This window comes from Punica granatum, chromosome 5 (genome assembly GCF_007655135.1).
Source record: "Punica granatum isolate Tunisia-2019 chromosome 5, ASM765513v2, whole genome shotgun sequence".
NCBI lineage: Eukaryota > Viridiplantae > Streptophyta > Magnoliopsida > Myrtales > Lythraceae > Punica > Punica granatum.
Window position 1 is genome coordinate 16,312,971 of NC_045131.1, and position 11,645 is coordinate 16,324,615.

Below are 11,645 nucleotides of genomic sequence, written 5' to 3' on the forward strand. Positions count from 1 at the left end.
AATGGTCCTGGGATTAAACTGAAACAATTTGAAAAGTTCTTTGGGATTCTTGGAAAAATTCTGAAAAATCCAAGGACTGATTGGAAAATAATAAAATGATTGGGGCTTGATTGAAAATAATTTTGAAATTCGGGGCAGATCTTAAAAAAATAAAATACGTCCTCTGGACTGAAATGTGACAAAATAGAAAGTTCGTAAAATCGAGTTCGGGACAAATCCGATCACCCACGCGACCCAAGAATACTCATTTCACATTATATCCATCAAGCAAGCAATAATATTCAGGAAAAGAGCCCTAATCATGCCACTTAGTCGAGAATTTACCTAGTTCGGAAAGTTGAGGGGCTTTTCTGTAAAAATAAAAAAATCGCCGGATGAATCGGACCTGATCGGATCGGACCGGTCCGCCCGAAGGAGAAATCGCCCGGAAGAACGCTGGGCTGGACTGGGGAAGTTGGGCCTGGCTGGGCTTGGGCTGGGCCTGTGAAGAAAAACGAACTTGGCCGAGGCCCGTTAGCCGAAGGACGGCCGGGATCAGGGGAAGCGGCGGCGACGAGGCTGGGGGCAGCGGTTCTCGCCCCTGGAGGCCGCGACGACGGCACGAGAGGGCTCGGGTGACGGTTCTGGACACCGCCGACGCCTTGCCGTGGTCGATCTAGGCCTCACCGGAGTTTAGGCGGTCGGAATCGGGGGGAATTTTGCGATTTTCCGGCGACGGTTCCCGAATCAACCGATCTCCAAATTGGTCAGATCGAGAGCAAAATTTCCGTTTCTTCTTGCTGGGTCCTCTTCGCCTCGATCCAAATTGCTTTTCTGTTGAATTCCATCCCCTTTTCCGTTAAGATTTCGGCCGATTTGGCGGAAATCGCGAAAATCGCGATTTGGCGATTTCTGGCCCGGCGGGGTCACGGGCAACCGGCGAGCGCTGCCCGGCCTTTTTTTTTAAAAAAAATATATATATAATTTAATTTAATTTTAATTAATTAATATATATATATATATTAGAATAGGTAATAAATTGAAAAAATGACGATTTTGCTCTCCTGGAGCCGATGGACCGAAATGGGGTGCTGACACAAGTTTAAGATTGAAAGGATACAAAAGAGCTAAATCACTCTAGAGAAGTCTGAAATGACTTCAAAATATTTCTTCTTCATTCATTGATTTTCAAAATGAGAAATACAACGTTCATATAGACCTAAAACCCTCATGAAACCTACCATTTAACTTTACCTACTACCCATGGCCAACTAAATACAATAATTACATCATTGAGAATGAAAACCAGCTAGATATACTCAACTACTTGCCTTAATCCGAATTTTATTTTCCATAGAGATAATAAGCCACTAATCCTTCTTAATGCATATGAAAACCAACCCTCATTAATGCTTCTTGACTTATTGTCCTCCTCTGATCAACCATCATCAATGGGCCTTACAACCTGGGCCCTAACGAATAGACTTGTGGCTCGGTGTCTTCTTCTTCTTGGGCTTCACTCAATCAGCCCTTTCCATGTTGGTAGCCGACATTGCGTCCGCATCAATTTCCTTCATTTGAGAGAAAACTCGTCCTCGAGCTTGGAATCTCTAGATAACAACTCTTGCTATGAAGCTTTCCACGCTCAAATTGATCACCCAGTTAGGGATGCTACGGTCTTCGAAAATGGATCAATTTAGGAACAATCGACATAGAATCATGACTATCTTTGAATCTCCCTCCAATATCTCCGTTCAATGATCCATAAAATTGACTCAACACCTTGGAGATCATGCATGGTATACCAAGTGACGGCTTTTACTCAAAAATTCCTTTCGTTCCTGGCATACTTTCATTGCACAGAACCTATGGTTGTGTCAAACCGACAACCCTCTATTTGGTTGATGGACTCTGATAACATCTTCGATGAATTTTTGAAAGTTCCAACTAGGGTAAGTTAAAAGCTGGCTCCTTCGAGGTATTCTCTTCAAACGTTAACTCATTCACAATCAAAGCACCAATATCTTGTTGCTCCAACTTTGGCTTTTCCTTGTACTCCAACTCTTCTTCCTCTCTTGATTTATTCTCCTTCTCAAAAACATCATCTATCTCTTCTACTTTGTCATTCTTTTTGGAGTTGTCTTCTTTGTTCTGCGTTTCTCCCTTCACAATCGCATTATTGATGATCATCATATCACAAGGGTCTTTCTTTTCTCTCCAAAGAGAATGGTGAGACTCTGAAAAACCACTTCAAAATTCAAATACGTATTGTTCATATACTAATGGAAGATACCTGGCCTTAAGCATTCGCTTAATATGCCTCCAAGAGAATATTGGATCCATGCCATCTTAAAGACACTCTTTCTGCACCTTTTTCCCACCAAATAGATGCTCCCACCCTCTCCCTTAATCGGCACACAACTCGATCTAGCCGACTTCCACCATTGGGAATGTCGAAATACTCGAAAAAGTTGTCCAATTGGGATTCGTTTTGGAAGGTATTCCTTTAGCTCCCATTTATGGACTCTGCTTCCACGAAAGCCGTTGATCGAAATGTATTCGTCATCTTTAAATAAATCATCATCCAATTGTAATCTCCTCGGAACACATTGAAGATCAAGTGGTTCTCTGAGAGCCATCCTCTTCGATCGTTCTACCTTCACCTCGCTCCAGTTTCCATGCAAGCCAAGGGCCCCGTGTTGAAGAACGATCTCATTGAGATGCTACTCCATTTGACCAACTCTTTGGTCTATAGCTTCTATTGTGGTTTCTTCCCGCTCTTTGACGTTTGGAAGATGGTTACCCAACTCGTCTGCTAATAGTCAGTCTTGGGCAAATCCCTCACTCTGATACCACCTAACGCAGCGGTTTAGAGATTAAGTTGCTCGCCTAAAACACGTTTAGGCTTGAAAAGATATAAAAGACCTAAATCACTCTAAAGAAGTCTGAAATGACTTGAAAATATTCCATCTTTATTCATTCATTGATTTTCAAAATGAGGAATACAACCTTTATATAAACCTAAAACCCTCCTAAAACCTACCACTTAACTTCATCTACTATTCATGGCCAACTAAAAGAATTAATTACATCATTGAGAATGAAAACCAACTAGACATACTCAACTACCCCCCTTAATCCGAATTTTATTTCCCATAGACATAATCAGCCACAAATCATTCTTAATGCATATGACCACTAACCCTCATTAATGCTTCTTGACTTCTTGTCCTCCCCTGATCAGCCACCATCAATGGGCCTTATTGGCTGGAACTTCACAAATAGACTTAGGGCTCGGTCTTCTTCTTCTTGGGCTTCACTCGATTAGCCCTTCCCATGTTGGTAGCCGACATTGCGTCCACATGAGAAAGTTTCGCCACAAGTCCTGTTGGCATATGATTGCCGACGCTTTTGAAAAAGCCCAGGTAAAAGCACGATATTGATCAACTTCCAAAGCATCGGCCAAAATGAGAGAGACGAAGACGAACAATGAATCGAGAGGGTGTGATAGATTGAGAATCCTCCATCTCCTCTTCATCTTCCCTCGTATTCCCCCTCCAATTCTCCTAGACGACTTACTACTCTTCCTTCCCTTACTACTACTACTTCCCGAGCTAAGCCTCCCTCTCCCTCCCTCTCTCTCTCTCTCTCTCTCTCTCTCTCTCTCTGTTGCAGCTACTTCTAACCTTATTGTTGTTGGCCTTGTTGTTGTTACTTCCCCCCTTGTTGTTACCTGAGCTATGCTCCTCCTTATTGTTATTGCTTCTTCCTTAGCTATAGTTCACTCTAGCTGCTCCTTGTTGCTGTTACTTCATCATCATACTCGTTGTTCTTCAGCCACTGTTATCGCTACTTAAAGGCATGCCTCTACTGAGAGCGAGAGAGGGGAAAAAGAAAAAAAGAGGGAAGCGTAGAGAGAATGGAATGAAGAGGATAATGGGAGAGATCATGAAAAGAAAAGACTTAATTTGCATTTCGAAATTTTTGCTAGGCGCTTGGGGGGGATTTTCTCCCCAACGTTTTAATTTTTTTTTTGAAATTCAAACGTCTATGGGTGACACATTGGCCTAACACTTCTGAAACCGTTACCTAAGGTACTTCTTGGCGACAATTAGAAGCGTTATCTAAGGTACTCCTTGGCTGACGCTTAAAATGGGGGTCGGCCAAGGCGAACCTTTGTCTGTGTTTCGACAAGCATACGCATTGGCCAATCTTAGCAAACGCTTTAGAGGGATTTCAAATTAAAAAAATTTAAATTTTTAAAATTTAATTATAAATGTTACTACGCTTCTATAAGCCTCGGCTTATGGTAGGCCTTTGGCGACGTTTCGTGAAAGTATCGCCTAAAGTCTATAGTGCATAACTTTTCGTGACGCTTTTCAAAATGTCGCCAAAAAAGGGTCGCCTAAAGGGTCGCCTCGGATATGTACAATTTGATGATTTTATTTATTTATTTGCTGATAATCCCTCACATGTGTGGGTTGGAATAGATTTGAAGGCCCCACTACAACAAAATAGCTCATTAGCAACTAAGTGACCAATTTTAGTTGAAAAGTAGTTTTTAACAACTAAATATTTTTTTACCGTACATATGTTTAGTTGCCCAATCTTCTAGCTATTTAATTCTGGTAACTGATACACAATCAAATTATTTTAGTTGTTATAGATTTTAGCGACTATATTTTTCTATTTAGCAACTAGAAATTTAGTCGATAAATAGTTTATTGGTCGCTAAATAAACTCTTCTAACAACTATACTTTTCAATTCAGCGAAAAAAACAACTATACTTTTCACTTTACCCAAGAATAAAATGTAGTAGTTAATACTTATAACAACTAAAATGACTTGGTTGCATATCAGTTGCTACAATTCAATAGATAAAGGATTTGGCAACGAAATATGTGTATGGTTGAAAACTATTTTAGTTGTTAAAAGTTATTTTTTAGCAATTAAAAGTGATCGCTTAGTTGTTAATAAATTACTTTCTTCAGTGCTCATTGCGTAAAAATTCATTAAATTAGGGGTATCAAACATGCACTCTAATACCACGTGAGATTTTAGATGTCACAAACGTTTGATCAAAAAGATAAATCATATTAGATCCGACGTGATTTTATTTATTCATTCAGTCAATAATGGTTGTCCTAGCTGGGCCGACCAGAGAAGATTGGTTTTCAAATCTAGACCCAGCTCGTTGTGGTCTTGTAGAAGGATTCCCAGTTGTTATTTGAGATATTTCTTGATTTGATTTGAACCAAAATTCCACCAAATGATAGAAATCAAATGAAACATAATTTTCAAAACAAGTTCACGATCAAGCAAAAGCAATTCGATTGTTGGAATCTACCAGGGAGTGAGAATTATAATAATGAAAAATCAATCAAAATCCCAACGTGAGAAGATTAACCAAAGGAAAGAAATATAGCATTTTGATTATGAGAAACAAAATGCGCATTGGATATTGAAAAATATATTAAAATTCCATTCCCGACATGGGAACGGGAGGGTCGCAAAATTTCAAGAAAATTTTGGTGGCTTCTGCTTATGAATTCAAGGAATAAAATATTCTCATCCTCTGGAAATAGAATTTTATGAATTTTGGCATCAATGAATTTCCACCGGGGGGACTCTTGCGAATTATCACTATAAAGGGCACCAAGAGAGCCATGGAGAGGGTACTCACTCTTGGATATTCACGCATTCAAATTCCAAGAGCAGTCCCTCATCCCTCTCAATAATCTTCTTTTCTTATCACGTCTTTCCCTCGGCACAACCTCGGTCATCGTTGGATACTAGGTATACATTTTTAAACTTGGGATAGTGAGAATTAGATTTGTTAAACCTTTCATGTGCTTATCACCCGACTAAAGTGATTAAAAATGGTGAATGGGTCCTAATTGTTTAGTTAGGTAGATAGGCTTGCTTAACGTGTGATAATCGATGATTGACTATATCCACCCATAAACTTGATCCCGTTGATTTGATGAATGTGTCCATTGATGTGTTCTAATCGTCTTTATTGAATAAAACTTGGGGAATGATGAAAAATGAGTCGATGAGATCGTCATGATGAATAGCAATCAACTCTAATCCCAAACAACCTTAATCTCTGCTTTATAAAGTTTCAAACCATTTCAGTCAAGTCCCTGAAAATTTTTCACCATTTTAAAATCAGCTGATAATTTTTTGGTATGTTTCGGTTTGGCCCTAGGACGGTTTTTCGATTTTCAGTTCAACCACTGAACTTTTAGTGCTGTTCAAATCAGTCCTAGAAACTTTGCAGTTTTTAAATCAGTCCCAGACTTTTGTTTCAGTTTGGTCCTTGGATAAATTTCAATGTTTTCAATCAGTAATCGAACTTTTCAGACTAGACCAGATCAGGTCCTGAAATTTATAAAATTTTCAAATCAGTCCCCAACTTTTTTTACTGTCCAGATGAGTCCGTGGGCTTTTTGAGGTTATGCAAAAGCAAGACAAGACTTTCCAAATCATTTCAGTAAAGTCCCCAAACTTTTTTACATTTTCTAAAAATTCCCAGAACTTTTAGAGTTCGTCAAACAAGTCCCGTGTAATCACTCAGCTTTGAGATTTGGACAAAATAAATGGATAAATTGGTAAACCTAACTAGAATTATGCCTGGTAATTGTGTATTGATTTGTGTGATTCAATGTTTGAATCGGTTCGATTTGTATAGGGGGGATTATATGATGTTGATGTTGTATATGAATTATGAGTGAAACTCAAGGATGACCAATTGTGGATAGATTAACTACCTTGAAAATTAATAAAATTGGCAATTTTAGACGTTTTAAGTATCGACAGTGTTGGTTATTGGCTTGTGAGCCGCTTATTTCGTAATAGAACCAGCGCCACCCCAGCCCGCAACCTCCCCCCCCACAAGAACAAAAAAAACTCCCTTTTGCCTTTATTTTCCTTTCTCGCCGACAGGGCCTCTAGTCTTCCCATAAGATCAGATCGGACGTGCTCGTACAGTTCATAGAAGGGTATGATCAACTCATTGATTGTTGGAAAGTTTCACTCCTCTATATTTGAAATATGCTAAGAAACTTTGTTAATATTGCTTTGTATGTTTCTAACAATTCTATGTTCTTTTAGGTGACATAGGGGAGTAATCGTCCCTCACGTGCAACATAGATGCTCAAGCGGGGACGATGCCAGATGAGATGCCAAGTCAGACTTTATGCATGAACAAGATGCCGGCGCAAGGATTGGGCCCAACTTTGATGTCATTTTAAAGTTCCACTGAGCTTATAACGAATTGGGTCCATATCTGTCTCAGAAGTTTAAGTCGATAGGTGATAGTAATGATACCAATCTCTCTTATAAGTCCAAGGGTTGGCTCTTATTTTTTCGATGTGGTATCGTATGATCCTTATCAATTGAAACTCTAGAAAGGACAGAATTATAGAAACACTCACAAAACATGATAGGGGGCTTTTATTCATAAACTGGAGTTATATCAAATATAGAAAATAATCTCTACCTAATATATAAAATCTCCTAAATATAAGGGGTTTTACCCCATATATTCCATGGTTTCACATTTTTTTCCAAATTTATCTTATGTTTTTAAAATTATCAAAAATATCACGTGGTTTACATTTTGCTCCAAATATATCCAGGCGTTATATTTTCTGTCGACATCTAATGGTTGTGCTGATATGGCACGTTTGAAAATCAACGGTGCTTACGTGGCCGTGCTTTATGTTTTTGATCATTCCTAAACCTATCCCATGGTTTTCAACTAACTTCAATCATATCCCATGGTTTTTTTTCAAATCTACCCCGAGAAAACGTGCCATGTCAGCACGGCCGTTAGATGTCGACAGAAAATATAACGTCGAGATAGATTTGGAACAAAATGTAAACCATGAGATATTTTTTATAATTTTAAAAGCATATGATAGATTTGAAAAAAAATGTGAAACCATGAGATATATGGCATAAAAACCACTAAATATAATAAGTGTTGTACAGTCTTCTAAGTCATATTAAACTAGTGTTTTTAGTCTGTGAGTTGCACAGATTCTTTTTCATATATATTTGTATAATTTCTTCTTGTAAGTATATATAGTTTGAAACACCAATTTCTAATTAAAATGGGGTTAATTGCCTAAACAAACATAAACTTTTCACATTTTATCAATTCTAGCACGAACATTTTTTCTTAACCTAAAAATACATAAACTATTAATTTAATATCAATATTAGCACGACTTTCATTTTTTCGATCGGTGAGCCTCAACAACAACCACTGCTAGCCCAATTGGGTTGGCCATGATGACAAAGGTCTTTGGTGACCCCAATTAGGGACTGGTGGCCGCTGATGAGACTTCCACCACATACCACCTTCATTCTTTTCTAGATTTTACTTTTTCTTTTTTCAAATTTGGGCAATGAAGACCTCATAGGGGCCCACCGTCCCCCTATAAGGTCGCCGACGACCTCGACTACCTCGATCAGAGGGTGTGGCCGTAGATTCTCATTTAAATGAACGGAAATTTGAGGCATGCTGAAATTGATATAAAATTGATAGTTCGTGCATTTTTAGATTAAGAAAAAAAGTTTGTACTAGAATTAATAAAATGTGAAAATTTTGTGTTTTTTAGACAATTATCCCTTAAAAATAATAATTTTTAATTCTAATTCTAATTTTCAAATAATAATTTTCAATATTTTTATTAAAAATTAGAGTAAATTAGTTATTTTAATAATAGTTTGAAACTAATTATTTCAATTAATATGCATCATATATTTAATTTAATTAAAAATATAAATATGCCACATATATCAAGTTTAGTAATTGAAATAAAAATTTGCTTCGTACCTTTTATTTATATAGTGCTTATGACATTCTTATTCTTATTTTTATTTTTTGTTCTATTTTATGAGCTTTTATTCATATTATGGTCATAAGTTTCTCTATAGGACATACTTTGTCATGGAAATCCTATATATGATCAATTAAATTTTTTTCGTGGTGTATATATTTTCTTTTTGGGCCAATTCGTTATACGTTTTTGTTTATATACAAATTGACTATAATTTAATTTGTGGTGTTTGTATTAGACTTGTCCAATTAAAAAAAATTGTTTAGCCCTTTTCGTCCCCATTTTGTAGTGTTTGTATAAGACTTATTCATTGTATCTTAGAAATTGTTATATTATTATTATAGTTATTTTATTTAGAATAACAATTTATTTATTATAATTTTTAGTTTATGAAATTTAGTTTTTCACCATATTGAGAACATTTATTCCGGATATTTATTACAAGCGTAGTTTACTTTACTATATACTAGTGCTCTAATCCGTTCGTTGGACTCATTTGTTTCTAATGGTAGTTATTCACAATTTTAGCAATTTCAATAGTAACTAAAAACTTTGAATATTAATCCTAATATATTAGACTCATTTTTAATAGTTTCTTAACAACTTGCTGCTGCTCTTATTTAAAGTGCATCGAATATTAATTTCATTTGCAAAAATATTATTTTGTATTATCGTTACTTTATTTTTGTCACCTTTTATGTGACCTTCTTTCGCAAGTGTCTTATATTAATTTTTTTGGAAATCCTTGCATAATTAACTAATTATCTTGTTTAATATATGTTGCATATTTGTTTAACTATCAATATAGTACAAAAGATATATTAAAAACACCCCGTTCAGATATACAAACTTCCTTTTGTACATTTGTTTTTATAATACTATTCAATATCATTATCTTGACATGCTCATTTTAATTTTTAAAGGGTTTTAGGGTTTTAGAGAATAATAGTGAGAAGTGTCAATATTTAATTTCAAGTTTAAATTATTTTTTAAATAAAATTAGGCTAATTTTAAATAGTTTATTAACAATTTTTCATCGTCTTGTCTTATTTACTATGCTCTAATATATTTTTCTTACTCATTTTGAAAGGAATGTTTCAAAATTTAAATGGTTATATTTTTTTATGACCATAAGTTGATGAAATTAGTAATTTGTGATAATCTTTTTTTTGAAAATCTTATATATGAAAATCCAATTATATTTTTTGATACTATATATCCCTTGTATCATGTGAACTCATATTTTTCAATTATTTATAACATTTTTATATAGTAACTGTTTATGTTTTCTTAAAAAATATTTTCTTTGAAAAATCAAAATATTTCAATAATTATTTTCAAATTCGAACAATATCTTTATACGATAAAGGTATTAATTTACCTCTCTACTTTAGTATATGCATATGCAACAATGTTCCTGCAACTAATTCTTTAATTTCAATCCTAAACAAAGTACTTTGATGTCGCTTTAGTCTAATTAATTAGTCAATTTTTATACTTTCTTATTTATATAATTAAATAATTTCATTCATTAACTATTTAATAAAACTTAGTTTATGTACTCTATTTAATATAACCCCATTTAATGCAAAATGTAGTTTATTTTACTGTACATATATATGTATAGATGATTAGACATTCAAATATCATTGATTACACCAATTATATATATCTATGAACAAATCAATTTGGTACAAGCGAAGAAAAGGTGGAGAGTTCGCACCGAAAAAAGAAAAGGTGGAGAAAGGTATTCTTATATACTACGTGTAATGGTACTTAGTCAAAATTGATCGATACGAACCAGCATGCTATACTAAAAGAATATTAATTATTTTAATATTGACTGAATTTGTAATCGAATTGGGGGGAGCCACCTTGGTGAATTGCATGCTGCCGTGATCAGATATAAAGATATAATTATCAATCATCGCTTCCTGGATACATTGAGCTTAACCAGAATGAGTTAAATAGCCAGACCAGATTGTCATTTATCATATATGCAGCAGATAAGACAGGTAAATGGTTTCAGCAAAAAAAAGGACAGGTAAATGGTGCTTTTTGTCCTTACAACGTTGATAAAGAGCGTGATTAGTCTATATATATACATGTTTGCAATGTGAATTGAGAATGGGCCTCAGGAAATTTTAGATCCTCCGCAGTCAGAGGGAGCCTTATTTATTTATTTTTTGATTAAAAGCAAGGCTAATAAACCTAATACAATGAAATAAAAATTCTAATAGTATTAAGAGGCATAGGTAGACCACCACGAGAATCAAAACGGTAATTTCTGATTAACAGGCGAGGACATGTACCATTACACTACATCCTCTTTCTCAATTGAAGCCTTATTCATTAGTTAGCTCTTAACCTCCTAGGGATCGAAGGTCCTATTCACCATCAATTAGGTGTACAATATATAGAAAGGGACACCACATTGTTATATAGGGAGGGAAGATGTCTTTCATTGCATGATCTTTCATGTCATCACCAACAATGTGATTATTATAATTATTTTTCGGATGAAAAGAGAATATGATAGGTGATCCTCGCACATAAGGTATCAACCCAAATGATATTAAGGTGTCTTTCAGTAGATATGACAATTTTTCAGTAGAATATAGTGGTTGGACGGGGATGAGTTGCCGAGTCTAGTCCAATGCACGACTTAGGTTACATGCATTGCACAACTTTTCTGTCCAATTTAACATATATTTTAACGGCAAGGCGACATTATCTCTATTTCTCCCTTTTGCTTATCCCTTTAGTTAGGATGCTAGCTGCCCGAAACAAAAGAGTACATTGGTTCTAATTTG